General features: G+C 45.9%; 5 pseudogenes; all 5 read right to left on the minus strand.

The window, feature by feature from the left end:
• Window positions 1-9,627: 9,627 nt before the first annotated feature.
• LOC146039844 (5S ribosomal RNA) lies at window positions 9,628-9,746 on the minus strand (annotated as a pseudogene).
• Window positions 9,747-10,089: 343 nt separating this feature from the next.
• On the minus strand, window positions 10,090-10,208 carry LOC146035742 (5S ribosomal RNA; annotated as a pseudogene).
• A 7,253-nt stretch (window positions 10,209-17,461) lies between these two features.
• On the minus strand, window positions 17,462-17,580 carry LOC146039965 (5S ribosomal RNA; annotated as a pseudogene).
• A 344-nt stretch (window positions 17,581-17,924) lies between these two features.
• LOC146038144 (5S ribosomal RNA) lies at window positions 17,925-18,043 on the minus strand (annotated as a pseudogene).
• Window positions 18,044-19,536: 1,493 nt separating this feature from the next.
• On the minus strand, window positions 19,537-19,655 carry LOC146039314 (5S ribosomal RNA; annotated as a pseudogene).
• Between the last annotated feature and the right edge of the window lie 7,847 nt (window positions 19,656-27,502).

Below are 27,502 nucleotides of genomic sequence, written 5' to 3' on the forward strand. Positions count from 1 at the left end.
CCACAGGCTACTCCCCCTGTCTTATAATAATAATTGGACCCCACAGGCTGCTCCCCCTGTAGAATAACAGAAACCCACAGGCTGCTCCCCCTGTATAATAAAAGTATACTACAGGCTGCTCCCCCTGTATAATAACAGGACTCCACAGGCTGCACCTCTGCATGATAATAATAATAATAATAATAACTGGACCCCAGAGCTGCTCTCCCTGTATAACAGGACACCATAGGCTGCTCCTCCTGTATAATAACAGAACCCCACAGGCTGCTCCCCCTGCATAATAATAATAATAACTGGACCCTAAAGGCTGCTCTCCCTGTATACCAGGACACTACAGGCTGCTCCCCCTGTATAATAACAGGACCCCAGAGGCTGCTCCCCCTGCATAATAATAACTGGACCCCAGAGGCTGCTCCCCTGTATAATAACAGGACCCCACAGGCTGCTCCCCCTGTATAATAACGAGGCCCCACAGGCTACTCCCCCCTGTGTAATAAAATTACACCACAGGCTGCCCCCTATATAAAAGACACAACAGGCTACTCCCCTTGTATAATAGGACCCCACAGACTGCTCCACCTGTATACCAGGACTCGACAGGCTCCTCCCCCATGTATAATAATGGGACATTACAGGCTGCTCTCCCTGTGTAATAATGGAACCCCACAGGCTGCTCCCCCTGCATAACAGGACTCGACAGGCTCCTCCCCCATGTATAATAATGGGACATTACAGGCTGCTCTCCCTGTGTAATAATGGGACCCCACAGGCTGCTCCCCCTGCATAACAGGACTCGACAGGCTCCTCCCCCATGTATAATAATGGGACAATACAGGCTGCTCTCCCTGTGTAATAACAGGACCCACAGGCTGCTCCCTACTCCCTCTTACCTGATCTTGACATCGGAGTCGGACACCTACTGTAGGCGGGCTGCAGCACAGGCTGGAACTGTTCAACTGAAGTAAGCTGGAACGCAGAGAGCGGCGCGCACAGCCCCATTGGTCTCCATAAACATGGCCGCCGGCCTCCTGCACTGAGGACATGTCTAGTGCAGAAGGCCGGCGGCCACATTTATGGAGACCAGTCCGAAACTGGTCAGCACTTAGCCGTGGCTGCAGCAGCAGCCACCGAACTAGGCGGCCCGCATACAATTCGTTTGAGCAGCCCGGGGGGCACATGGCATCCTGCCCCCCGGCCCAGCCCGCCCCTGAGTGGAAGTGTGGTATAGCTGTAGGCGAAGAGCTATTCCTTTTTTACTCTCTTATACTGCTATCTACAAGCAATCTACTGAAAAAGTTTTCAATCTCTATTGATGGAGAAAAAAAACCCCATGTGTTGGTAATATAAAAAGACCTACAGGACCTGGTAAAAGCAAGTGGTCTCAACTAAAACTACTAACCAGGCACAACACTGTTTAGCTGCCAAAAGCAGATGGGATTGGGCCTAAGCAGTGTGGGAAAGATTTAGATGAGGGATATTGTACCTATTTGACCTGCTCCACTTCTCTCTAATAGGAATCCAAAGCAAAAATTTCCAATTTGAATAACTGGGGAAAAGCATTTGCCAGTAATGTCAAAACACCTACAACACTGGTGATCCCATGTGATCTCCCATCCATTTACTAACCAGGCCCACCAATGCTTAGCTGCCAAGATCAGACGAGATTGTGCCTATCTAGTCTGCTATGGCTGTAGGAAAAAAAACAGATCCTTTTTTGCCGTCTTATACTTCTATCTACAAGCAATCTACTGAAAAAGTTTCCAATCTCTAGTGTTGGAGAGAAAAAGTCATGTGTTGGTAATATAAAAAGACCTACAGCACCTGGTATTTGCAGGTGGTCTCAACTAAAACTACTAACCAGACACAACACTGTTTAGCTGCCAAAAGCAGATGGAATTGGGCCTAAGCAGTATGGCAAAGATTTAGATGAGCGATATTGTGTCTATTTGATCTCTTCCACTTCTCTCTTCTAGTAATCCAAAGCAAAAATTTCCACTTTGAATAACTGGGGAAAAAAAGAAAAGGGGATTTTTGTAAGAATTTACCGTTCAAACCCCTTTCTCTGAGTCCAGTCCGGTGACACAGCTAACCTTGGGATGTAGGCGGGTCCGCAGGAGCCAGGCACCTATGCTGAAAGTTTTGGGGAGCAGGCTCCTCCCCTTCTGCATCCCACAATGCTTCAGTTCAATTTCAAGAGCACACTAGGATACAAAACTCAGAACAATGCCTGAACATCATATATGCATATCCCTAAGCCATAAAATGATAAAACATGAACGGTATAACTTAATTTCATAAACCATAACATGATAAAACATGAACAATATAACTTAATTTTATAAACCATAACATGCTAAAACATGAACAGTATAACTTACTGAGCGTAAGGGGAGGGATCGCTGTGTCACCGGACTGGACTCAGAGAAAGGGGTTCGAACGGTAAGTTCTTAAAAAAATTCCCTTTTCTCTTTCATCCAGTCCGGTGACACAGCTAACCTTGGGACGTTCACGCGCCGGTACTATGGGAGGGTACGCTCAGATCGCTAGTTCTCATCACTGCATGTCCAAATGAAGTGTCCTACAACGCGAACTCATGAAACCTGTAAAATTTGGTAAAGGTGTGAACAGAGGACCAGGTGGCCGCCCCACACATGCTCCGCTGTAGCCCCATGGTGCACGGTCCACGAGGAAGCGACTGACCTGGTGGTATGGGCATTTATCCATAAAGGAACCGGTCTACCTACCTTACAGTAGACAAAGGCAATAGTAGACCTCAATCAACGAGCAATGGTCTGCTTTGAAGCAGGCCACCCAAACGCATGTACGTCATACAATACCAAAAGCAAATCAGATTTGCGAATGACCTTTACCCTCTCCACGTAAATTCGCAAGGCGCGAACTACGTCCAAACTCTTCCATTTGTCCCTATGACCTGAAAACACCGGAAGAACAATGTCTTGGTTAAAACAAAAGACAGTGTAGAAAAGTAGGCACTGTTCGAAGTACAGCCCTATCATCATAAAATAACAAAAACGGTGACTTGCAGGACAAGGCACCCAACTCTCAAACACGCCTTGCTGAAGCCATGCCCAACAAAAAAGTCAGTTTCCAAGAAACATACCTAAGATCAGCTGATCTTAAAGGCTCAAAGCGGGATTTTGCAAACAGACAGAACTAGATACAAATCCCACGGATCCACAGTTTGCCTGTATGAAGATTTAAGTCTTGTCACTCCTTGCAAAATGGTCTGAACCTCGGGAAATAGATACCCTATTTTGAAAGAAAAACGATAATGCAGGCAAATGCATTTTCACAGACTGTAGACTAAGACCTGCCGAAAAAAAAACACCCTGCAAAAACTCCAAAAGTCTTGAAAACTTTGAACCTTGACGTGCAAACTCACTGACGTTCACACCTCCTGATGTAAATCTTCCAGACCCTATGGTAGTTACCTGCTGATACAGGCTTACGAGCATAGTCCTGAGCATGGTCTGTATAACTGCATCCGAAAACCCCTTCTTTATTAGTAAGACGGTTTCATAAGCCACGCCATCAAATTGAGACAAGCTAAGTCCAGGTGTAGAAAACAACCCTGCTTTAAGCAAATCCGGCCACAGAGGAAGACGACAAGGGTCCGTCGGCAACCACAGTATGTCTGAATCCACGACCTCCTGGGCCTGTAATTAGAATGGCTTGCACTCCCTGGCCCTTCAGGCGTTTCAATACCTTCGGTATCATTGGAAACGGTGGGAAAAAGTAGACCAGCTTAAAATGCCAAAGAATTGTCAAAGCATCTACTGCAAAAGCTGTCGGGTCCCTTGACCCGGAGCAAAACCTTAGTACCTGACAGCTGCTGCTTGATGCCATTAGGTCTATCTCTAGAAGACCCCAGCGGTCCACAATCTCATGGAACACTTCCTAATGAAGTGTCCATTTTCCCTCCAGCAGATTTTCTTTGCTGAGGAAATCCGCTTCCACATTCCGGACCCCCGGAATGAACACAGCTGATAATACTGGAATATTGGTTTCTGCCCAGGTAAAGATCCACAATACCTCCTTCATTGCCGTCTTGCTGCGAGTGCCGCCCTGGTGATTCAGGTAAGCCACCGTTGTGGTCATGTCTGACTGTATTCGTAGCAGTGATCCCTTCAGGATCCATACCGCCCGAAGTTCAAAGATATTGATCGGGAGACTGGATTCTTCCGTGGACCAGGGACCCTGCACCCGTAGGTGAAGGACTACTGCTCCCCAACCCCGGAGACTGGCGTCTGTTGTTATTACCAGCCAGACCCAGGAGCAAAGGGAACTTCCCAACTGCAAGGTCTCTATATCTGTCCACTAGTTCAGGGATTCTCTCGACCCCTGAAACAGAAGCAGCTTCTCCTGCCTCATGGTCTTTGCATTCCCTGACCAACATGACAGGATGTTCCACTGATACATTCTCGAGTGGAATATGGCAAACTGAAGAGTCTCGAACGTTGCCACCAATTTCTCAAGCAACCATACTCCCTGCCACACCATCGGTGCAGGACCTTGTGTAATGGCTAACCCCATTTGACAACTATCCGTTGCCATGGATTCTGGTAGAATCACCCTGTGAAGGAGCATGTCCAATATCACCCCCAGAAACTGCAGTTTCTGAGTGGATGCTAACAGAGACTTGGGAAGATTTAGCCCCCACCCCTGAACTCATAAGAATTGAGTTGCGATGCTCAGATGTGTCTGAAGCTTCTCTGACAACTCCGCCAGGTGGTCAAGATAAGAAATACTTGTTATTCCTTTCAGTCTGAGGACTGCAGCCATACTCTCGGTGCCGTTGCCCAACCAAACAGCAGAGGTGGAAAATGCCAATGGTTCTCTCCTATTGCAAGTTGGAGTCAGGACTGATGTTCCCTGTAAATGGACACATGGATATGCGCATCCTGAATATCCACAGATGCCAGAAACTCTCCCGGCTCTATGCTTAGGATTGTTAAGCGCACTGACACCATGCAAAACTATCCACCCATAGGTGAAGATTAAAAGATTTCAAATTTAGAATAGGTCTGAAAGACCCGTCTAGTCTAGGAACTAAGAAAAAGGATTGAATAAAGCCTTTCTTTCTTTCCTCCTGAGGTACCAGGACCACTACCCCCTTTTCTTTGAGAGACAAAGCTGCCCCCAGAAGCGCAGATCTCAGAGACGCGGTTCTTGGTAATGGGGTAGGTAGAAATCTCTTTGAAGGGACTCCCCTAAGATTTATCCGGTAACCTTCGGAAACAATGGAATAAACCTGAGGATCCCTGGTGGACTCTTTCCACCTGTCCCGAAACAGCAGGAGGCGATCACCCCCCTGAGCCCAGAAGGGGAGCCTCTGCCTCGTCATGCAGAGGACTTATCAACCCCATTGCTGTGTGTTTCTTTGCAAAGGCCCCAAGCCACGATTTGGAAGTCCTTCCTCTACCTGCCTGGAATCTGCCTTGCCCTGCCTGTCCTCTGTTGGAAGCTCCGCCCCGAAAGGAGGAACGAAAGGACGGATTAAAAATGCCAAACTTAAACGGTAAAGTCTCAAGAGACTGTTTTGGATTCACTATCTGCTTCTCAAGCCAAAAAGCTCTTCTGGCTGTAACAGAGGTTGGGGATACCTTAGACGCCATTGTAGAGCCATCCTCACTAGCCTCACAAATGTACTCTGCAGCACATCTCAACTTTTCAGCCAATATAACGGCTTCTGAATAGGCTGGAGATGACCGCTCAAGTCCTCTGCCCACTTAATCTTTGCTCTTGCAACCCAGGCAGAAGCAATAATGGAAACGCAGTGTAAAACCCACACCTTCAAAGATTGCTTTAAGGCAACCTTCTACTTTTTTACCACTGGATCCTTAAAGACCGCACCCCCTTGCACTAGCAAGCCTGTAGACTTAGTTAATCTGGTCACGGATGCATCAACCAATGGAACATTTTCCCATAACCTCACATGGATCTAAGGCATGGGATACATATTGGCATATTTCCTAGCCATTAAAAACCTCTTATCAGGGTTTTTCCATGCTTCCCCTCGCAAGGAAGTCAGTCCTTCATCAGAAGGAAAACAAACAGGGTCCCTGCGACTCTTTTTAAATACACAGTGCGCAGGGACTTCTCTTCATGAGAAAGATTTAGGGGGACATTTACCAAAATGGATTCGTAGAAAAAAGGTGTATTCGTAGGGAGAAATACACCTTTTTTTTACGAATTTGTATTTTCGGGATTTACAATCCCAAAAATACAACAATTCGTAGTCCTAAAGATGGAACATTCGTATTTGTATTTACAAATACGAATGTCTACACCATCGATAGAATACAACAGAAATCACCATTCAAAAGAATGGTGGTTTCTGATGTACTAAGCAGCCGTACTGATAATACGGCTCCTTAGTGGTGTAAAACACCCACGCAAATATGACAGGAAAATAGAACACCATTTTCATGTCGTATTTGCGTTTTAGCCTGCACGGATCAGTCAGATCCGTGCAGGCTTCAGGGTAAAAAAATAGAAAAAATAAATAAATAAATAAAAAAAAACCGGCGTGGGGTCCCCCCCACAGCCGAAACCAGCACCAGGCTGACAGAGGCTGGAGCCGGTAATTAAAAATCAGGGAACCCGACAAATAGGGATTCCCTGATTTTTAACAACCAGCCCCAGGCTCCTGCTCTGGGGCTGGTTCCCAAAATACGGGGGACAAAATGAGTAGGGGTCCCCCGTATTTTAAGAACCAGCCCCAGGCAAAACCAGCCAGCAGGTAATGCCACAGCCGGGGGGAGACTTTTTATGCAAGTCCCCCCGGCCAAAGCATTAACCCTACCGACCAGTCAGCCTGGCCAGGGGCCTTGGGGGAGTGGGGACCCCCCCAATAAAGGGGTCCCCCCCCTCCAGGACTTACCTGACCAGGCTGAAGCCTGGTGCTGTCCTCGATGCCCCTGGGCGGTGGGCATCGAGCTGATAGTGTTGTAAAAAATAGAACAAACTATTGTTTTTTACTGTGGCACTACAAGTGCCAGCAAGCTGGGACTTGGAGAACCACAAGTCCCAGCCTGCTGGGCATTAACGGGCCCGCTGGGTCTTGTAGTGCAACAGTAAAAAAAATAGTTAAATAAAACACACTGACACCCATTTTAAATAAAAGTTTAATACACACAATACACACATACTGATACTTACCTATCTTGATCCCGTTGGTAGGTCGCTGGCTCCGGTGTCGGCGGCTCCGTGTCGGCGGCTCCGTTGTCGGCGGCTCCGTGTCGGCGGCTCCGGGGTCGGCGGCGTCCTGTCCGAAGATAATCCATGTTGGACCTGTGGAAGGAAATCCTACTCACCCAGGTCCTGCATGGATGGTCTTCGTTCTTCATCTGTCGACATCCAGGTCTTCTGACAGCTGCTGGCGACTTCCAGCAGCTGTCGGCATCTTCCGCGACGCTCCCCGGCTTTTAGAGCCGGAGAGAACCTTCCTGTTCGGCGTCTGGGCTCAGAATGAATTCTGGCCAATCAGGAGCCGCCTAGCCGCCTAGCAGCCAATCAGGATTGGCTGCTAGGCGGCTAGGCGGCTCCTGATTTTTTTTTTACTGTGGCACTACAAGACCCAGCGGGCCCGTTAATGCCCAGCAGGCTGGGACTTGTGGTTCTCCAAGTCCCAGCTTGCTGGGGAGGCTTGCTGGCACTTGTAGTGCCACAGTAAAAAACAATAGTTTGTTCTATTTTTTACAACACTATCAGCTCGATGCCCACCACCCAGGGGCATCGAGGACAGCACCAGGCTTCAGCCTGGTCAGGTAAGTCCTGGAGGGGGGGGACCCCTTTATTGGGGGGGTCCCCACTCCCCCAGGGCCCCTGGCCAGGCTGACTGGTCGGTAGGGTTAATGCTTTGGCTGGGGGGACTTGCATAAAAAGTCTCCCCCCGGCTGTGGCATTACCTGCTGGCTGGTTTTGCCTGGGGCTGGTTCTTAAAATACGGGGGACCCCTACTCATTTTGTCCCCCGTATTTTGGGAACCAGCCCCAGAGCAGGAGCCTGGGGCTGGTTGTTAAAAATCAGGGAATCCCTATTTGTCGGGTTCCCTGATTTTTAATTACCGGCTCCAGCCTCTGTCAGCCTGGTGCTGGTTTCGGCTGTGGGGGGGACCCCACGCCGTTTTTTTTTTTTATTTATTTATTGAATTTTTTTTTACACCTTGCAGCCTGCACGGATCTGACTGATCCGTGCAGACTGCCTACAAATAATTAGTATTAGCAGCCGTATATACGGCTGCTAATACGAATTCCTACGACATCGGAGGGTTACAAAGCAGTCGTATATGACTGCTTTGTAACTGATCCTCCGGAACACGACTTTGCATACGACTTAAACAGTCGTATGCAGTCGTAGGGAAAATACCAATACGAAAAACTAGGTTTTTCATATTGGTAAATTTCCCCCTTAATATCTGCCTCACGGCCACAATTAAATCCTCAATACCAGGGACTGAAGAGGGAGTCTGGGCAGGAAAACCTATTAAGGAATCCTTTTGCCTGGTCAAATCCTCTGTTAGGGCATTAAAAGACCTCCCTAAAGCAGCAGCCCATGATGGTACAGCTTGCTCAGACCCAGGGACCTGCAACTCACTGGACTCACCTGAAGGGCACAATTCCCCCTGGTCCCCTTGTTCACATGTTAAATTGCCTCCGCATAATTTGCAGCAAATAACCCTGTCCAGCGCTCCCTCCTCCAACCCAACAGAAATGCTTTTTTACCCTTTAGCCATGTTATAAAAACACAATACAAAATGTCAGGTAGAACACAGAATAATGCACTTATCTGTGTAGTTCTGTTGTCAACGATCTGCGAGGGTAGCGCTTTGTAGGAGAGACAGATATCTGTGTCCAGCATCCACCTCATTTCAGCTCCGCAGCATGGAGAGAAATGGCGCCAGTGCACAGAGCAGGAAGAGACCAAGTCTCTGCTTCAGCGGGGAAGGAAGCCATTTTGGCGCCTAAACCCCCTTTAGCCGCTCCCGCAAGTGCCTCTCCTTACCTCCAGTAACTCCCTTCACTGGGACCACTCGGAGTTGTCCAGAAATGCTGGACTCCTGTAAAAGACTTCACCTCCCCTAAGGGATTTCTGTCTTTAAGCTCAAACCAAGATGGCGGGAGCCATCACGGAGGGTCTGTCCCCCAAGATCCCCTTCTAGGCAAGGAGCCAGTTAGGACACCTCCGGAGCCCAGGAAACCTCTTATAAGCAGAGGCAAGCGCTGTGTAGAGGGAGCAGCAGCTTCCCTCTGCACACAGAGAGCTGACAGCCTCTGCTGCGCTCTCAGTGTGTGTGAACTTCATTATGAAGTAACACACTGGAAAACCTGCTCTAACTCTAAAGTTACTAAAATAATAAAAAACACTAGCTAAGCTAGTAAAACCAACGAAAAAATGCAGTTGCAGCGCAGCTGCTCAGCATAGCACCCACTCCTGTGGGCACCTAAAACAAATTGAAGCATTGTGGGATGCAGAAGGGGAGGAGCCTGCTCCCAAAGACTTTCAGAATAGGTGCCTGGCTCCTGCGGACCCTCCTACATCCCAAGGTTAACTGTGTCACCGAACTGGACGAAAGAGAAAAAGCATTTTCCAGTAATGTCAAAACACCTACAACACCTGGTGTTCCCATGTGTTCTCCCATCCAAGCATTAACCAAGACCAACACTGCTTAGCTGCCAAGATCAGACGAGATTGGGCCTATCCAGTGTAGTATGGCTATAGGTGGAGAACACTTTCTTTTTTGCCCTCTTATACTTCTACAGTATCTACAAGTAATCTACTGAAAAAGTTTGCAATCTCTAATGTTGGAGAAAAAAATCATGTGTTGGTAATATAAAAAGACTTACAGGACCTGGTATTTGCAGGTGGTCTCAACTGAAACTACAACGACATAACACTGTTTAGCTACCAAAAGCAGATGGAACTGGGCCTAAGCAGTGTGGTAAAGATTTAGATGAGCAATATTGTGTCTATTTGACCTCTTCCACTTCTCTCTACTAGTAATCCAAAGCAACAATTTCCAATTTGAATAGCTGGGGAAAAAGACATTTGCCAGTAATGTCAAAATACCTACAACACCTGGTGTTCCCATGTGGTCTCCTATCCAAGTAGTAACCAGGCCCAACACTGCTTAGCTGCCAAGATCAGATGAGATTGGGCCTACCCAGTGTGGTATGGTTGTAGGTGAAGAACAAATCCTTTTTTGCCCTCTTATACTTCTATCTACAGGTAATCTACTGAAAAAGTTTCCAATCTCTATTGTTGGAGAAAAAAAATCATGTGTTGGTGATATAAAAAGACATGCAGGACCTGGAATTTGCAGGTGGTCTCAACTGAAACTAATAACCAGACACAACACTGTTTAGCTGCCAAAAGCAGATGGAATTGGGCTTAAGCAGTATGGTGAAGATTTAGATGAGCGATATTGTGTCTATATGACCTCTTCCACTTCTCTCTACTAGTAATCCAAAGCAAAAATTTCCACTTTGAATAACTGGGGAAAAAAAGAAAAAGCATTTTATAGTAATGTCAAAACACCTAAAACACCTGGTCCCATGTGGTCTCCCACTAACCAAGACCAACACTGCTAAGCTGCCAAGACCAGACAAGATTGTGCCTATCCAGTGTAGTATGGCTGTAGGTGAAGAACACATTCTTTTTTGCCCTCTTATACTTCTATCTACAAGTAATCTACTGAAAAACTTTCCAATCTCTAGTGTTGGAGAAAAAAAATCATGCGTTGGTAATATAGGACCTACAGGACCTGGTATTTGCAGGTGGTCTCAACTAAAACTACTAACCAGAGACAACACTGTTTATCTACAAAAGCAAATGGAATTGGGCCTAAGCAGTGTGGTAAAGATTTATATGAGGGATTTTGGGTGACATTCTATGCTCTGCGATTTCCGTTTTTTGGCGTTATTTAGACCACAAAATGGCGATATCGCATTTTTCATTGAAATTGCCAATTTAATGTGATGCGTTAAGGGACAGAAATCGCATATTATGTGCGTTAAGGTATGCGGACCAAAAGCGCGAGATTAATTCGCACTTTTATCGCATCCAGATGTTTTCCAATACAAAAGTATACAAACCGCTTATTTAATGCTATGCGCATTTGCAATTCGCACTTTTTAGGTGTCTAATTATCGCACTTATTTCAGACCTGGTTCTGTTTGGCGATTTTGCACAGAACTAATTTTGGTCAAGTGCACACATGGTTAATTTCAACACAGGTGCCCTCATTATCACTCACAAACACCCCTACATAAACCCCAACATCAGTAAGGACACCTGTGAGGGTTTAAATCATGTACATTTTGATGACTATTTTCAAGTTGCTTATCTGTGATGTGTCCCATTTGGAGGAGCTACGCAGGAGGGAGGAAGCTGGGCAACAGATCCTGGTAGCCCCCCCACTACTGGGTACCCCACGTATGTATGGTGCTCGCCTGTACCTGGACTACCTGTTGGATCAACAGGTTGTGGGGATGGTTACGCTGAACCCCATTACCCTGTTGGAGTTATATGAGCAGGTGAGAGATGTACCATTTTGTGGGAGACAACTATGCAGTGTCTGCCCAGCACAAATTAATGTGTGCCCTCTGCTATTTGTCCACAGCCTCCACTCAGTGTGAGACCTCATGGGCCTTGGTGGTATCACAGGCCACTTTGTCTAAGCATTTAACTCAACTGTTACTTGCTATAAAGAAGTTGTTGCGGACATACATCAGCAGTCGTTACTTTTCTGCTAAGCACATGTGCCCTGTACTCCAAAATGTACCAGTGTTGTAAGTGTACTCATTAACAAATTATTGACCAATACCATCTGTTTCCACCCACATTTAACCTAACACGCAGTCCCCAACGGATGCACATGGTGGTGCTGACCTATCCCTTGCTGCTATCTAGCTTCTAAGTACTCTTGATACATGTATGAATGAAGTTTGCAGTCAAACATGGCTCACTGGTGTTGTGGAACTACATGTGCCAGCATGCCCAGACACACTACAACCATTACAGTCCAAACCATGAGTGTCAGAGCCTGCTGGAATATGTAGATCCGCAACCTTTGCCAGCCAAGGAGTTATACCACACTACTTTAGTGCAATCCCATAGTCATATACCATTACAATATGTTATAATTCACACATGAATTTATATTGAGAAAAAGACACAAACACAATGGTATGCGGTTAGCAATTTTTACTTATTTTTTTTTTGTAAAGCATTCTGCATTTTGACATGTGGTAAATAACAACTGTGGGGCCATGTAAAAAGATGTTTGCCATTACAGTAACTAAACACACAGATATAGCAGCTACCTTCTCCCAGCATCAGGCAGCCCTACACCACTTCTAGACCCTGCACTAAGCCCACCACGGGTCCTCACACTACGACGGGGTGGGGAAGTGGGGGAGCCACTTATTGGGGTGCTGGATACACTGCTGAGGGTTGATGCAGTGCCACCTCCCACATTGCCTTCCTGCTGCTGTATTTGTGCCTGCATAGCTAGTAAGGCATTGGTCTGCGCTGCACATGTTTGGGTTAGTGCTGTGAGACTTTGCGCCAGGCTTCCAATATGCCTATTCTGCTCCCTTATTGCAGCAGTTAGTTCTGCAAAACGGGTGTCAATACTGTTGGCAATGCGCACCTGAGTGCCTACACCTACCCGTACACTACGTGCAATTTTGCGTAACTGAAGGAAGGTGTCACGCATGTACCCCTGTATATTACCTATTTGGAGGCTTTGGGAGGCCATGAATTCTAACTGTTTGTCCTTGAAAATAACCAAGGAGTTAGCTACTTGGGAAGCAGAAGCTGCTGTATGGGGTGGGTGGGTGGTTGGGGGTGGGTTGGGAGACACCCCACTTGGGGGAAGATCACTCTGTGACGAGGTCTGCATTTCTTCCTCTGCCGCAAAGGTGTCGACCGGATCAAGAATGATGTCCATTTCGTCTAGCACCAGTATTGAAGAATCTGTTGTGTTGCTCCCTAGTTGTATAGCACCTGTGGATACAGATGAAGAGGTAAGTAATGATGCATATATAGGCCACACTGTAGTCTACACTGTTTTACATAGGGCTATAGATGGCTGACGCACATACCTGGGGGTGTTATGAACTTACACATGTACCCCGATACAGCATGCAACATTGACATTAATAATATATGACATGCCTAGCTCACATTACATTCATTTCTGTTGCAATGTAGCAGCAGGAGCTGAATGTAGTGTGAGATATTGTTGATGTGACATGGGTGTGTGTACTGTATGTGTAATGGGGTGTGGTTTGTTCATTTACCTGCTTCCGCAGATTCAGTAGCAACGGGCCTTCTTTTCTTGGATGCGTGAGCACTTCGGGACGGACAATCTGTACAAGGAAAGATGGACAGGCATTATGGACCTTGCTATGGCTAAGCATTTTCAGAAAACATGCATTGAATTAACAATAATGGACAATACCCAATGGATAAGGACTGCATTATATCTTGACCACCTTTTTTTTTGGTTTATAGGCAAATATTTTATTTAAAGCTTAGTAGTAAACTAGTGTACACATGACAACTATTGGTTAATCGGGGGTATGTAGGCATGGCAGCTAAACCACCAGTACACCTCAGGGTTTTTGTACACATACATGTTAGTCTGCTAGAAAGAATGGTACACTGTTAATCAATATGAGTAGTTGTGGAACTACAGGGCCCAGCATTATCAGCAATTTCAAAGTAGGAGCAGCCATTTTCTTGTGCATGACCTTGCTGGGCTATGTAGTTCCACAGCAGCACTTTACAAAGCATAACAATACAAGTGCACATTACAGGTATAATACATTGGCATGTATGTTAAAGTTTGCATGGGGTCACACTTACCAGCTCTCGGTGGCGTTTGTGGCCTATCGGAATCCGCCACATGCATGCCAGGCAGGACCTCAGGGGGGATGATGCGCTTCAGCTTCACCTCATACGCATTGTAGCTGACAGTGGTGGGGCTTCCTCCTCCAGTCCCGGTGGCCTCCTCCATCTCCAGGGCCATTTTATGTTTCAACTGGCGTTTGATATCGTTAAACCGCTTTTTTACATTGCGGACCAGGCGCTTGTGATGACTGACAGCGTTCACCGCCTGGGTGGTGTCCTTCCATATAGCCCTTTTGCGCTGTGCAGTGGTCTTGTGGTTGGTTTTTCCTAGCAAACGCTCAAACACTGGCATGATAGCCCGGACAAGTGCCACATTTTCTTCATAAGAAAATCTCACCATCCAGCCACTTTTGGTGCGACCAGCTACCACCTCCTCCTCCTCCTCATTTTCACCACCAGCCATGTCGCCCTCCTCCTCCATGCCAGTGTCTTCCTCCTCCTCACCAGCATCTTCCTCCACCCCTGACATGTGGCCCTCCTGCAGCTGGTGTGGGGTATGGTCTAGGGCTTGGCTGTAGGATGGGGATGCCAGCGGATCCTCAACCTCCTCCTGCTGGGGCTGGACGGCCAGGGTCTGGGCTGAGGCTGGCCTTGCTGTGGCCATGCTGCCTGCCACACTGCTGCCTCTCACACTTGACTGGCTGCTGCCACTGCTCCCTCTGCCACTGCTCCCTCTGCCACTGCTTCCTCTGCCACTCATCACTCTGCCACTGCTCCCTCTGCCACTCCTCACTCTGCCACCAACACCTCTTCCTGAACTCACACTTCCACTGCTCCTCTCCATGCTCCTTACTTCCTATCAAAGAGTGAAATAGCGTCAATGGCCCTTTATATAGGGGGTGTGATGCATAATGGAGGGGACACAGGTGGGCCAATAGGTTGTGGGGTTCTTAGTGATGCGGAGACAGTTTTGTAAATCGCACTCCGGTTGGTCCAAAACTCGCACATGACCGGCGGAAGAAATCACACTTTTTTGTTACTAAAAATCGCATTTTTTTGTTACTAAAAATCGCACTTTTTTGTTACTAAAAATCGCACTTTTTTGTTACTAAAAATCGCACCACTTCGCCGCAAATCGCCTATCTTCGCACTTTTCAGCCTCCAATGCGCATCACATTAAATAATCGAATTTTGACTGAAAAATGTGCGATTTTGAAAAAGGCGAATTGCGGCGATGTGGTGCGCGAATAAAACATGCGCATTTAGCGCAAAGCATAGAATGTCACCCATTGTGTCTATTTGACCTCTTCCACTTCTCTCTACTATTAATCCAAAACAAAAATGTCCAATTTGAATAGCTGGGGAAAAAAAGCATTTTCCAGTAATGTTAAAACAACTACAACACCTGGGGCGAAATGTGATAGGGTGCGTTTGTTTTCGTCAGAAAAAATCATACCAAATCGCACCTTTAAAAAATCAAGTTTTTTGCCGTGAATTCGCATATGTAATGAGATGCAAATTTGCAGTAAAAAAGTGCGATATGGTGCGTTTTCGGGCGAATTTTAGTCATGTAAATGTGCACATTTTCAAACATGCGATTTTGTTTAAAAAAAAAAAAAAAAAATGGCGTGGGGTCCCCCCTCCTAAGCATAACCAGCCCCGGGATGAAAGAGCCGGTCCTGGTTTCATAAAATCACAGAAACAAGCAAGTTGGGGTTCTGTGTATTTTATACAACCAGCACCAGCTGACTTTCTCAGCTCCTGATTGGCCACATAGCGGACATTAGAATCATTCTATGCAGACGCGGAAGATGAAACATCTCTGCGCCTCTGACAGTCCGATATGGGGAGCCGATGGAGATGCCGGTGTGTCACAGAAGGTGACAGAAGTCCAGGACTACGTCGGATCAAGACTTCAGACCTTTCATGGACGACCTGGGTGAGTAGGATTTCCTTCCACAGGTCCCCCATGTATTTCTTCGGACCCCGGACCGGACGACGACGCGGACATCGACATGGAGAAGAATGCCGACATAGATCCGGACCAGGACAAGGCACCGGATCAAGACCCTGGGACCTACCTACGGCCTCAATATAGGTAAGTATCAGTATGTATGGGCTTTGTATGTATTAAAGGTTTATTTTAAATGGATGTCAGTGTGTTTATTTAACTATTTCTTTTACTGTGGAACTACAAGTGCCAGCGGGCCCTTTAATGCCCCGCATGCTGGGACTTGTGGTTCTCCAAGTCCCAGCAAGCAGGGGAGGCTTGCTGGGACTCATAGTTCCACGATATAAGATAATAGTTTTTCATCTATTTTTTTACAACAGTATCAGCTCGATGCCCACCGCCCAGGGGCATCGAGGACAGCCCCGGGCTTCAGCATGGGCAGGTAAGTTCTGGAGGGGGGGACCCCTTCTTTGGGGGAATCCCCAGTTCCCCAGGACCCCTGCCCATGCTGACCGGTCAGGGGGTGAATGCTTTGGCCGGGGGGACTTGTATAAAAAGTCTCCCCCCGGCTGTGGCATTACCCTGCTGGCTGGTTGGGCCCGGTGCTGGTTCTTGATATACGGGTGACCCCTACTCATTTTGTCCCCCGTATTTTGGGAACCAGGACCGGCCCTTGAGCCTGGTGCTGGTTTTATAAAATACACAGAACCCCGACTTGCTTGTTTCTGTGATTTTATGAAACCAGGACCGGCTCTTTCCGCCCCAGGGCTTGTTATGCTCAGGAGGGGGGTCCCCACGCATTTTTTTTTCCATTTTTTATTTTTAACCCTTTTTTTTGGACAAAACCATGCAAAGATCTCAAAGATCTGTGCATGGTTCTGTCAAACTCGCCAGCCAGAACCTGGTCTAATTTTTTTGCGATTTTTGGTAACCTTTACCAAAAATCGCATCCTATTACATGTGCGGATTAGATGCTTTCCAATGGGAAAACATCTGGATGCGAATTGAAGTGTGACTAAAAATCGCCACTTCAATATGTGCGATTTCGCGGCAAGAAGTGCGATTTTTTTGCAGCGATCCGCACCCTATAAAATATGCGATTTTCGGGAAATGCCCGAAAACTGCATATTTTGCGGAAAAAAAACGCTAAAAAAAAAACGCCTGCCATTACATTTCGCCCCTGGTGTTCCCATGTGGTCTCCCATCCAACTACTAACCAGGCCCATCACTGCTTAGCCGCCAAGACCAGGTGGAACAGGGCCTATCTAGTGTGGTAATGGCTAAAAGTAAAGTACAGTTCCTTTTTTGCCCTCTTATACTTCTATCTACAAGTAATCTATTAAACAATTTCCAAACTGTGTTATTGGAGAAAAAAATCATGTGTTCGTAATATAAAAAGACTTACAGGACCTGGAATTTGCAGGTGGTCTCAACTAAAACAACTAACCAGACACAACACTGTTTAGCTTCCAAAAGCAGATGGAATTGGGCCTAAGCAGTGTGGTAAAGATTTAGATGAGCAATATTGTGTCTATGTGACCTCTTCCACTTCTCTCTACTAGTAATCCAAAGCAAAAATTTCCAATTTGAATAGCTGGGGGAAAAGATTATTTGCGAGTAATGTCAAAATACATAAAACACAGGGTGTTCCCATGTGGTCTCCCATCCAAGAACTAACCAGGCCCAACACTGCCTAGCTGCCATGATCAGATGAGAATGGGCCTATCCAGAGTGGTATGGCTGTAGGTGATGAACAAGTCATTTTTTTGCCCTCTTATACCTGTATCTACAAGTAATCTACTAAAAATGTTTCTAAACTGTGTTGTTGGAGAAAGAAAAATCATGTGTTGACAATATAAAAAGACCTACAGGATCGGGTATTAGCAGGTGGTCTCAACTAAAACTACTAACCAGACACAACACTGTTTAGCTACCAAAAGAAGATGGAATTGGGCCTAAGCAGTGTGGTAAAGATTTAGATGAGCGATATTGTTTCTATTTGACCTCCTCCACTTCTCTCTACTAGTGATCCAAAGCAAAAATTTCCACTTTGAATAGCTGGGGGAAAAAACATTTGCCAGTAATGTCAAAATACCTACAACACCTGGTGTTCCCATGTGGTCTCTGATCCAAGTAGTAACCAGGCCCAACACTGCTTAGCTGCCAAGATCAGATGAGATTGGACCTACCCAGTGTGGTATGGTTGTAGGTGAAGAACAAATCCTTTTTTGCCCTCTTATACATCTATCTACAAGTAATCTACTGAAAAAGTTTTCAATCTCTATTGTTGGAGAAAAAAAATCATGTGTTGGTAATATAAAAAGTCTTACAGGACCTTGTATTTGCAGGTGGTCTCAACTAAAACTACTAACCAGACACAACACTGTTTAGCTACCAAAAGCAGATGGAATTGGGCCTAAGCAGTGTGGTAAAGATTTATATGAGGGATATTGTTTCTATTTGACCTCTTCCACTTCTCTCTACTAGTAATCCAAAATAAAAATGTCCAATTTGAATAGCTGGGGAAAAAAGCATTTGCCAGTAATATTAAAACATCTACAACACCTGGTGTTCCAATGTGGTCTCCCATCCAAGTACTAACCAGGCCCATCACTGCTTAGCTGCCAATATCAGGCGAGACAGGGCCTATCTAGTGTGGTATGGCTATAAGTAAAGAGCAGATCCTTTTTTGCTCTCTTATACTTCTATCTACAAGTAATCTATTAAACAATTTCCAAACTGTGTTATTGGAGAAAAAAAATCATGTGTTGGTAATATAAAAAGACTTACAGGACCTGGAATTTGCAGGTGGTCTGTACTAAAACTACTAACCAGACACAACACTGTTTAGCTACAAAAAGCAGATGGAATTGGGCCTAAGCCGTGTGGTATAGATTTAGATGAGCATATTGTGTCTATGTGACCTCTTCCACTTCTCTCTACTAGTAATTCAAAGCAAAAATGTCCAATTTGAATAACTGGGGAAAAGGATTATTTGCCAGTAATGTCAAAATACTTACTACACCTGGGGCTTCCATGTGGTTTCCCATTCAAGAGCTAATCAGGCCCAACACTGTTTAGCTACCAAAAGCAGGTGGAATTGGGCCTAAGCAGTGTGGTAAAGATTTAGATGAGCAATATTGTGTCTATGTGACCTCTTCCACTTCTCTCTACTAGTAATCCAAAGCAAAAATTTCCAATTTGAATAGCTGGGGAAAAAAACATTTGCCAGTAATGTCAAAATACCTACAACACCTGGTGTTCCCATGTGGTCTCCGATCCAAGTAGTAACCAGGCCCAACACTGCTTAGCTGCCCGATCAGATGAGAATGGGCCTATCCAGAGTGGTATGGCCAAGGTGAAGAACAAGTCATTTTTTGCCCTCTTATACCTGTATCTACAAGTAATCTACTAAAAAAGTTTCTAAACTGTGTTGTTGGAGAAAGAAAAATCATGTGTTGATAATATAAAAAGACCTACAGGATCGGGTATTAGCAGGTGGTCTCAACTAAAACTACTAACCAGACACAACACTGTTTAGCTACCAAAAGCAGATGGAATTGGGCCTAAGCAGTGTGGTAAAGATTTAGTTGAGCAATATTGTGTCTATTTGACCTCTTCCACTTCTCTCTACTAGTAATTCAAAGCAAAAATTTCCAATTTGAATAGCTGGGGGAAAAAATTATTTGCCAGTAATGTCAAAATACTTACTACACCTGGTGTTCCCATGTGGTCTCCGATCCAAGTAGTAACCAGGCCCAACACTGCTTAGCTGCCAAGATCAAATGAGGTTGGGCCTACCCAGTGTGGTATGGTTGTAGGTGAAGAACAAATCCTTTTTTGCCCTCTTATACTTCTATTTACAAGTAATCTACTGAAAAAAATTTCAATCTCTATTGTTGGAGAAAACAAAATCATGTGTTGGTAAATATAAAAAGACTTACAGGTATTTGCAGGTGGTCTCAACTAAAACTACTAACCAGACACAACACTGTTTAGCTACCAAAAGCAGATGGAATTGGGCCCTAGCAGTGTGGTAAAGATTTAGATGAGCGATATTGTGTCTATTTGACCTCTTTTTCTTCTCTCTACTAGTAATCCAAAGCAAAAATTTCCACTTTGAATAACTGAGGAAAAAAAGAAAAGGCATTTTCCAGTAATGGCAAAACACCTACAACAATTGGTGTTTCCATGTGGTCTCCCATCCATGCACTAACCAGGACCAACACTGCTTAGCCACCAAGACCAGACGAGATTGGGCCTATCCAGTGTAGTATTGCTGTAGGTGAAGAGCACATTCTTTTTTGCCCTCTTATACTTCTATCTACAAGTAATCTACTGAAAAAGTTTCCAAACTCTAGTGTTGGAGAAAAAAAAATCTGTACTCTTTACCTAGAACGGCGCCCACAATGTAAATCGCGGCTATCGGTCCGCAAATCACAAGCATCGCAGGCATCGCATGTGTTTGTTCGGTCCGAGATGCATGCGATGCCTGCGATTACACTATTTTTTTCATCGTGGCCATCGGAAATCGCGTTCATTGAGTCCGAGTGATGCATGCGATGCCTGCGATTATACTGGTTTTTCATCCTGTCCATAGGAAATCGCGGTCATTGAGTCGGAGTGCGTCATTTTATGCACCCAATGCATGCGATTTGTGCGATCTGTGCATTTTCCCGCTCACAGGCACACCTGTAATAGGTGGAATGACCCTTATTCTGCAAAGTAACATCTGTAATTGGTCTATTAACTATTATTCTGCATAGTAACTCATGTTTACATGACAGTTAACATTACATTACATAGTACATCCCCCTGTCTGAGACCGACCCCCTGTGACAGCTTCTCAGATTTTTCTTTTGTGGGTAGTTTTGTTGGAGAGTAGAGCTGTGATTTGAGAGATAGTATTTTTTTTGCTGATTGCTGTTTATTGGAGACTTACTGAGTTGCTGATTCTTCAGTTATTCCTGATATCCTCTTTCCTGAGCCTGATTCCTGACCTCATTCCTTATTCCTGTGCCCTGTATTCCTGGTTCCTGTGTCTCCTGAGTCCTGTGTCCCCACAAGTGATGGCATCTGCAGTTAATGTGTTCTCCTTGCCCCAGACGGAGGTGCAGGCTATTGAATTTCTGCAGCAGTATCACCTGTTGCCAAAGGAGGCAACTTGTGGCAACGGACATCCAATGAGGCTGAGCCACAAGGAGGGGATGTGGCGCTGCCACGTCAGAGTCTGCCGCCAGAAAATCAGTCAGCGGGCAGGACTGTTTATCCCTGGATGCCGGTTACCGTTCGTCACTATAGTGCGCTTCATATTTACCTGGGCAGAGGAGATGACGACAGGCGATTATTGTCAGCGAAATCTTGGGATGTCCACAAAAACAACTGGGCTGTATAATAAATACATGCAGGAGGCGTGTCTTATGGACTTAATGGCACAGCCCCAGCGGCGCATCGGTGGCCCCGACAAGATAGTAGAAGTGGATGAGACTCTGTTTGTGAGAAGGCAGGCAAATGTCGGCCGCATGCTACCCCAACAGTGGGTGTTTGGGGGCATCTGCCGGGAAACTGAGGAGTGCTTTGCCACAAAAGTGGCCACCCGGGATGCCCCCACTTTACTGGCCGCCATCATTCATCATGTGGAGCCTGGCTCAACCATTTACACAGATTGTTGGAGGGCCTATAATACTGAGCAGCTCCAGGCGGCAGGATTCCATCACGCCAAGGTCAACCACAGGTACAATTTTGTGGACCCCACAACAGAGGTCCACACACAAAACATAGAACGCATGTGGGGGGCCGCAAAATGGCGCAATAAACGCCACCGGAGGACTGCCAGGCACTTCCAAGAATTCATGTGGAGGAAAAGCCTGGGGATGGATAATACATTTCAAAGGATACTGCATGCATTGACTTTGTTGGAAAGACACTTAGGGTGACATTCTATGCTCTGCGATTTCCGTTTTTTGGCGTTATTTAGACCACAAAATGGCGATATCGCATTTTTCAGTGAAATCGCCAATTTAACGTGATGCGTTAAGGGACAGAAATCGCATATTATTTGCGTAAAGGTATGCGGACCAAAAGCGCGAGATTAATTCGCACTTTTATCGCATCCAGATGTTTTCCAATACAAAAGTATACAAACCGCTTATTTAATGCTATGCGCATTCGCAATTCGCACTTTTTAGGTGTCTATTTATCGCACTTATTTCAGACCTGGTTCTGTTTGGCGAATTTGCACAGAACTCATTTTGGTCAAGTGCACACATGGTTAATTTCAACACAGGTGCCCTCATTATCACTCACAAACACCCCTACATTAAACCCAACATCAGTAAGGACACCTGTGAGGGTTTAAATCATGTAGATTTTGATGACTATTTTCAAGTTGCTTATCTGTGATGTGTCCCATTTGGAGGAGCAACGCAGGAGGGAGGAAGCTGCCCAAAAGATCCTGGTAGCCCCCCCACTACTGGGTACCCCACGTATGTATTGTGCTCGCCTGTACCTGGACTACCTGTCGGATCAACAGGTTGTGGGGATGGTTACGCTGAACCCCATTACCCTGTAGGAGTTATATGAGCAGGTGAGAGATGAATTGTACCATTTTGTGGGTGCCAACTATGCAGTGTCTGCCCAGCACAAATTAATGTGTGCCCTCTACTATTTGTCCACAGCCTCCACTCAGTCTGTGACCTCATGGGCCTTGGTGGTATCACAGGCCACTTTGTCTAAGCATTTTACTCAACTGTTACTTGCTATAAAGAAGTTGTTGCGGACATACTTCAGCAGCCGTTACTTTTATGCTAAGCACATGTGCCCTGTACTCCAAAATGTACCAGTGTTGTAAGTGTACTCATTAACAAATTATTGACCAATACCATCGGTTTCCACCCACATTTAACCTAACACCAGTCCACAACGGATGCACATGGTGGTGCTGACCTATCCCTTGCTGCTATCTACCCTCTAAGTACTCTTGACACATGTATGGATGAAGTTTGCAGTCAAACATGGCTCAATGGTGTTGTGGAACTACATGTGCCAGCATGCCCAGACACACTACAACCATTACAGTCCAAACCATGAGTGTCAGAGCCTGCTGGAATATGTAGATCCACAACCTTTGCCAGCCAAGGAGTTATACCACACTACTTTAGTGCAATCCCATAGTCATATACCATGACAATATGTTATAATTCACACATTAATTTATATTGAGAAAAAGACACAAACACAATGGTATGCGGTTAGCAATTTTTACGTTTGTTATTTTTTTGTGAAACATTCTGCAATTTGACATGTGGTAAATACCAACTGTGGGGCCATGTACAAAGATCTTTGGCATTTCAATACCTAAACACACTGATATAGCAGCTACCTTCTCCCAGCATCAGGCTGCCCTACACCACTTCTAGACCCGGCACTAAGCCCACCACGGGTCCTCACACTACGACGGGGTGGGGAAGTGGGGGAGCCACTTATTGGGGTGCTGGATACACTGCTGAGGGTTGATGCAGTGCCACCTCCCACATTGCCTTCCTGCTGCTGTATTTGGGCCTGCATTGCTAGTAGGGCATTGGTCTGCGCTGTGCATGTTTGGGTTAGTGCTGTGAGACTTTGCGCCAGGCTTCCAATATGCCTATTCTGCTCCCTTATTGCAGCAGTTAGTTCTGCAAAACGGGTGTCAATACTGTTGGCAATGCGCACTTGAGTGCCTACACCTACCCGTACACTACGTGCAATTTTGCGTAACTGAAGGAAGGTGTCACGCATGTACCCCTGTATATTACCAATTTGGAGGCTTTGGGAGGCCATGAATTCTAGCTGTTTGTCCTTGAAATTAACCAAGGAGTTAGCTACTTGGGAAGCAGTAGCTGGTGTATGGGGTGGGTGGGTGGTTGGGGGTGGGTTGGGAGACACCCCACTTGGGGGAAGATCACTCTGTGACGAGGTCTGCATTTCTTCCTCTGCCGCAAAGGTGTCGACCGGATCAAGAATGATGTCCATTTCTTCTAGCACCACTATTGAAGAATCTGTTGTGTTGCTCCCTAGTTGTATAGCACCTGTGGATACAGATGAAGAGGTAAGTATTGATGCACATATAGGCCACACTGTCGTCTACACTGTTTTACATAGGGCTATAGATGGCTGACGCCCATACCTAGGGGTGTTATGCACTTACACATGTACCCCGATACAGCATGCAACATTGTCATTAATAATATGTCACATGCCTAGCTCAGATTACATTCATTTCCGTTGCAATGTAGCAGCAGGAGCTGATTGTAGTGTGAGATATTGTTGATGTGACATGGGTGTGTGTACTGTATGTGTAATGGGGTGTGGTTTGTTCATTTACCTGCTTCCGCAGATTCAGCAGCAACGGGCCTTCTTCTCTTGGATGCCGCAGCACTTCGGGACGGACAATCTGTACAAGGAAAGATGGGCAGGCATTATGGACCTTGCAATGGATAAGCATTTTCTGAAAACATGCATTGAATTCACAATAATGGACAATACCCAATGGAAAAGGACTGCATTATATCTTGACCACCTATTTTTGGGTTTATAGTCAAATATTTTATTTAAAGCTTAGTAGTAAACTAGTGTACACATGACAACTATTGGTTAATCGGTGGTATGTAGGCATGGCAGCTAAACCACCAGTACACCACAGGGTTTTTGTACACATACATGTTAGTCTGCAAGAAAGAATGGTACACTGTTAATCAATATGAGTAGTTGTGGAACTACAAGGCCCAGCATTATCAGCAATTTCAAAGTAGGAGCAGCCATTTTCTTGTGCATGACCTTGCTGGGCTATGTAGTTCCACAGCAGCACTTTACAAAGCATAACAATACAAGTGCACATTACAGGTATAATACATTGGCATGTATGTTAAAGTTTGCATGGGGTCACACTTACCAGCTCGCGGTGGCGTTTGTGGCCTGTTGGAATCCGCCACATGCATGCCAGGCAGGACCTCAGGTGGGATGATGCGCTTCAGCTTCACCTCATATGCATTGTAGCTGACAGTGGTGGGGCTTCCTCCTCCAGTCCTGGTGGCCTCCTCCATCTCCAGGGCCATTTTATGTTTTAACTGCCATTTTATATCGTTAAAGCGCTTTTTAACATTGCGGACCAGGCGCTTGTGATGACTGACAGCGTTCACCGCCTGGGTGATGTCCTTCCATATAGCCCGCTTGCGCTGGGCAGTGGTCTTGTAATTGCTTTTTCCAAGCAGACGCTCGAACACTGGCATGATAGTCCGGACAAGTGCCACATTTTCTTCATAAGAAAATATCAGCATCCGGACACTTTTGGTGCGACCAGCTACCACCTCCTCCTCCTCATTTTCACCACCAGCCATGTCGCCCTCCTCCTCCATGCCAGTGTCTTCCTCCTCCGCACCAGCATCTTCCTCCACCTCTGACATGTGGCCCTCCTGCAGCTGGTGTGGGGTATGGTCTAGGGCTTGGCTGTAGGATGGGGATGCCAGCGGATCCTCCACCTCCTCCTGCTGGGGCTGGACGGCCAGGGTCTGAGCTGAGGCTGGCCTTGCTGTGGCCATGCTGCATGCCACACTGCTGCCTCTCCCACTTTACTGGCTGCTGCCACTGCTACCTCTGCCACTGCTCCCTCTGCCACTGCTTCCTCTGCCACTGCTCCCTCTGCCACTCATCACTCTGCCACTGCTCCCTCTGCCACTCCTCACTCTGCCACCAACACCTCTTCCTGAACTCACACTTCCACTGCTCCTCTCCATGCTCCTTACTTCCTATCAAAGAGTGAAATGGCGCCAATGCCCCTTTATATAGGGGGTGTGATGCATAATGGAGGGGACACAGGTGGGCCAATAGGTTGGGGGGTTCTTAGTCATGCAGAGACAGTTTTGTAAATCGCACTCCGGTTGGTCCAAAACTCGCACATGACCGGCGGAAGAAATCGCACTTTTTTGTTACTTAACATCGCACTTTTTTGTTACTAAAAATCACACCTCTTCGCCGCAAATCGCCCCTCTTCGCACTTTTCAGCCTCAAATGCGCATCACATTAAATAATTGAATTTTGACTGAAAAGTGCGATTTTGAAAAAGGCGATTTGCGGCGATGTGGTGCGCGAATAAAACATGCGCATTTAGCGCAAAGCATAGAATGTCACCCTTAGAATTTTCTGGACTTTCATTACACTTCATTTTAAAAAATGTTGTTGCATTTCATGCTTAATTTGTCAGTAAATTAATTGATATATTTGAACAAATGTTGTCTTTACTGTGTCAGTTGAGTGATATTGCATGTATGAATGAATTTGCATACCCACCTGTTAGGCCCATTTCTTGCATACCCACCTGAATTAGGCCCAATTATTACTCCAAACAAACACCATTCACTGTTATCACAATAAATGTTTAACATTCATTGTATATGAGCCATACAGGTATTGTGTCCCTATAAATGTATATAATTTAATGTGCTGTCACCTCTCACACTGCTTATGTGTGACAGAGGATCAATATAATGCGTGCGATGCCTGCGATCATTGCGATTTCACGCACTTATGTCACTCAAACTGTAAAAGTGCATGAAGGGAAAACAGGAAGTGTCCCAGCTGCCATTTTAATACAATTATCTGCGCAGAAGACATCAGGCTCCCTGCCCCTGTTTAAAAGTAAGTTCATTGTACAACTTGCACATAGCTGGGGTTTGCATCAACAGTGGAGGGGTGGTGGTGGGGGGAAGAGGGGTATAGGAGGGGGGCCCAGGGGCAGGGGGGGGGGGGTGGGCCAGAGGAGTAGGGGAGATGGGCAGGGGTAGGGTGGGGGAATCAATGTTACTATGTATAAATTCAGTATATAACGCTGGTTGCTATGTGCAATAGCACATAGCAACATATGTCACCATATTATCAGTGAGTGACATATGTTGCTATATGGTATTGCACATAGCAACCACTGTTACTAAGTGAAAATTGGGTGTATAACACTGGTTGCTATGTCAAATAGGGCATAGCAACCAGCATTATACACTGTAAATTAACATTGAAACGGTGGCTGCTATGTGTAAAAATACATAGCAACATATGTCACAAACATATTATCAGTTGGTGACATATGTTGCTATGCGTTTTTACACATATAAACCACTGTTTCAATGTTATATTACAGTGAAAATGTTAAATTCCCTTCCGATCAACCAGATCAATCCAATGGACCATAAATTTACATAGGGTACAATGTCAAATGACCCCCAGACCCCAAATAACCACCCTGATGTGTGAAATGCCCCCCTCCCTTGTCAACGCCACCCCACTATCAACGCCAACCCGAAGCGTGGCGAGCGCAGCGAGCCCGCGAGGGGCGGCGGTACGCGTCCTCCGACCTTTTCATACCCCCACTATCCACGTAGGCATGGAGTTGAGAATAGAAAGTGGGGACGCGAGGGGACGCGGATACCTGTGAAACCCGACAGGGGACACGGATACCTGTGATATCCGCGTCCATTCGCCACGCTTCGGGCTCGGTGGCTCGCCACACTTTCTATTCTCAACTCCACGCCGACGTGGATAGTGGGGGTATGAAAAGCTCACCACGCTTCGGGTTGCCGTTGATAGTGGGGGTGGATTTATATGTAATTAAATTTGATTAATGCTGTACTTGATTTTTAAAAT

This window comes from Crinia signifera, chromosome 1 (assembly GCF_055691185.1).
Source record: "Crinia signifera chromosome 1, ASM5569118v1, whole genome shotgun sequence".
NCBI classification, from domain to species: Eukaryota; Metazoa; Chordata; class Amphibia; order Anura; family Myobatrachidae; genus Crinia; species Crinia signifera.